Source organism: Thunnus thynnus, chromosome 15 (genome assembly GCF_963924715.1).
Source record: "Thunnus thynnus chromosome 15, fThuThy2.1, whole genome shotgun sequence".
NCBI lineage: Eukaryota > Metazoa > Chordata > Actinopteri > Scombriformes > Scombridae > Thunnus > Thunnus thynnus.
In genome coordinates, this window is record NC_089531.1 from 19971245 (window position 1) to 19975129 (window position 3885).

The 3885-nt window shown below is 35.8% G+C and overlaps 1 long non-coding RNA gene across 1 annotated transcript; it reads right to left on the reverse strand.

The window, feature by feature from the left end:
- Positions 1–527: 527 nt before the first annotated feature.
- LOC137197805 (uncharacterized) lies at positions 528–2994 on the reverse strand. Its single transcript, XR_010931507.1, has 3 exons — positions 2843–2994; positions 2253–2346; positions 528–734 (listed from the first exon to the last, which is right to left on the reverse strand). It is a non-coding gene; the product is annotated as an uncharacterized lncRNA (long non-coding RNA).
- Positions 2995–3885: the final 891 nt, after the last annotated feature.

The window sequence follows — 3885 nt, forward strand, 5'->3', positions numbered from 1 at the left end:
CATGCAAAATTCATGTAGTCCAAAATAAATCTGAAATGTGTCATAGGACAACAAGCCTTCCATTACAGGTAGACTGCGGTTGACTTGGCAGGTGTGCTTCTGAGATCAACAGCTCTTACAAGAACCGTAATTTGTAGATATTTTAGCCAAATACTGAGCCATCTTTCATACAAAAATTAATAATTGCAAAGATGGATTTTAGTTTACGCATCAGAGAATAAGAGCAGTCCAAGGACTAGTTGAAATGGAAGGACATGGGCTAGATTTCTGGTAATGACCATTCAAGCATCTGTTAAATTTAGCCAGTGGTTATGCCGGATGAATAGGAGGCATGAAGGCAATTTTGACTGATTCATCTACCATTAGAGCTTGCAGATTTTAGCAAAGTTCATGTGATTACAAAAGAAATGCAATCCAGTTCCTTCAGGCTAGATGACGAGAGCCAGTTTTTATATCAGATTAAATATTCTTTAAACGGCACCTAAACATTTGCAGTTCAGTTGGTCAGTAAAGACACTCAAAAGGAATTTTTTTTCTCCAAACACTTTACTTTCATTGACATTTCTTACAAAGAAAAAAAAAACAAATTAACACCTTTAAATCTCATCCTGTGGTTTGTAATCGGCAAGTAATATTCAAATCCAAATGTCCATATCCAATGTCATGGAATAGTGAAAGGCCATGTCAGCCGCTATGACGTCTCCATCTTGTAACCATGTTTTTCCAGCTCCGCTCTGTAGGGAGGAAAAGGAAAATAGAAAGATCAAGTCAGCAGAGATGATTACAGGTGGGTGGTTGAGGCATAAGTACCCTCTGCTATTGATTGTGAGAACCATTAAGAGAAGGGAGTGAAAAAATATATAAATATTGCATAATGCTTGCAGCTATGGATTTGATGATTACATATATACACATATAGCAGCTATGCCCTTTAACAATAATGATATCTTTAAGAAACAACTTAATAGCATGGCTATCATAATTGGTCTAAATAAAACAATACCATGTTACTCTCTAAAGTGTACTCAAATAAAAACAGACCAGCCACTTATCAGCAGTTATTGATTATTCAATAAGTGTAAGCACTGAAAGCAGATCCTATGATGACAACTTTGATGTGTAATGCTCTACTCCATTAAATGTTTAACACTGTTAAACTTAAAAACTAAGTTACTGTTGGATGTTTTTTTTGTGTTTTAGAAGCATTACAGCATATTTTCATATACAACTGAGACATGCAGCAGCCCACGCAATGAACAACAAACCTAAACTACTGAAGAGCATCTGCACAACAGCTGCAGAAGTAAAAATCAAAGAGAGCAATGGCAATATTAGGTACTTGAATTTCCAAATTGCAAGATTCAGTAATCTTAATAAAAGATAAATTTACAAAAATAGCTTTCTAAAAAAGGCATTTTGGTTATGTGCAGAGCACTCGTCCTACAAGTCAAGCATTTAAAATGAATCTTTAACGCCAACCCTAATACCACATGTTGCGCACTGGAATTTCCAATATTTTGAATTCCATTGCAATCTGTTTCTAGAGAAATGATATTAAATATAATAAAGTTACATCACTTAATTGCTATTTTAGAGAAATTGTAGCTTTGTTATGATTTTGATCGCTGCTGAAAATATTAATAGTAGAAATATTAAATTGATGTCAGTATTTCATCAACTCCCATGAAGATTAACAATAATTGGAACTATGTCCATGATCACTGGGATGACTAATTGGTCCTGTCAAGTCAGTACAAAGCACTTTTCTCTGTGTAATACTGTGGTTTCAATATGAACTGCAGTTTATTTGTGGGTTTTTCCTTAACATGCTTATCCGGTCCCCCACTCACTCCCAATTTATTAATAACACTAAAATAATAAAATCATATGTCAAATCTTTCCATAACTGTCTACAAATGATTGGGGTGTATGTCTCTGTCAATCAAACTTGTACTTATCTAGATACATATTGGTTATAATCAGAGGTTTCTGGCAAATGTCACAAAATTAATCAAAGTGCTGTGTGTCTCATTTCCTGTAGTTAATGCAAGAGACTTTGGTCTGCATTATATTAACTGCAGTATCATCACACACCATGAATAACAACAATAATGAGCCTAAGGTTACTTGTTGATTGGTTTAGTGCTCTGAACCATAACATTTGCTTGGTCTACTGCATTGGACACACTTGCCAGGCCATGGCAGTGTAAATACACATGCATTTTGTTGATTTCTTCTTTTTTTCAGATTACCTCAATTGATTTGAGAAATCATCCTCTACATTATCATCATCCCAGTTGTCTTCCCAAACATGGGCATCCTCATCTTCATCCAGCCCCGTCCAGTCTGGAAATTCAACAACATTAAATAACAAAGATTGCATATCATATATCGACAGTTTTTGTCAAGTAGACATGAAAAAAGTTACGTTAAAAACCAAATACAACAGGTGCTCAAGTCCCCTTGTACTACTTGATTGAACATTTTAGCTTTCTGGCTCGCATTAACGTTAGATTACAAGCTAACATTAGCTAGCTACAGCTAATGTAGGTGAGCTACAGTTGCTGTGTGCTGGCAGAGTAACCAGTAGATAAATGTAAAATGTCAAAGCATACTGAATATGACATTAACATTAACTAACGTTACACGAGTCAACAAATTCAGTAAGCTTAATCAGGTAGCTGTGCCATGTTTAGTAGCAATGCCGCTAGCTAATGCTAACATGGCTAGGCTAGCTGAGTCACTGTAGCAGGGCCGAGCATCGTCATATCTCAACAGTTACCGACGGTCGGTAAAAGACAAACAAAGCAGTGCTACGTAAAATAATAACTATATTAGTTACCCTCGGCTGGGAATTCTTCAAATTCGTCGTCCTCCTCCAGTAGACCCAGGTCCACGGTCTGTTTCTTGTCTGACATGTTAGCTAGCCCGCCGCTGTGTTGCTGTGTGTTAATGAAAGACTCTCACACGCAGGAGTTGTGGGACGCTGAAAGCTGTTCAAGCGGGTCCTGACTGCGTCGACTGCGCAATAAAGCGCAGTAGTGCTGTACTGCAAGGCACGGTAAAGTGATGTTTAACTATGTAGCACACTTCATGACAAGAAGAGTCAATGTGCTCTACATAAACATGCATATGCATCCACCCAAAGACATAGAAGAATCCACATTTACCACACAAACATAAAGCACAGACATAGACGTGCACACACAATAGTTTCTCATAGGCTGCTTTAGAAATAAATCCTTTCACTTTTGACACAACTGACGTGAGTTTAAAAGTCCAAAATAACTCTTGCTTATCCATGCTATTAAAATATTCAAATCAAATCTGGACATCCGCTCATTTATATCATTCATACAGTTTGCCAGCTTTTCACAGACATACAGACATGATAATATCATATTTTATGTGCATGGAAATGACTGAATGAATGAAGATGTACCGGTAGTCATGGAAATTTCATAAAGCAGGCCTACATGTTGTATGCAGTACATCACAACATAAACTATGTTTGTGATTTTTGTAATTTAGAGAGGGAAACACTTTTTCATCATTTTTTTTAGTCTGTTAACACAAATTTAAGGTGGATATGTAGAGTTTGATTAATAGGGAAATTGTTGCTAATGTGCATCTTGATTTAGGCTTATTTTATGTGATCTTGTACCTTATAGTTTATGGGGTGGAAGTGAATATTTTTGACATTATTCAGTTTTCTTATCATTCACATCTACAAATCTACAGTAAATGAACTGGCACTAACTGCTTACATTTTTCTCTTGTGGAACAATAGTATGGTGCCTTAATTAAAGATGTGAAGAAGAAAAATGTTTTATACTTATTTAATTGAATTTGAACTTTAAAAAAAATGATTTAAATTTAATATTC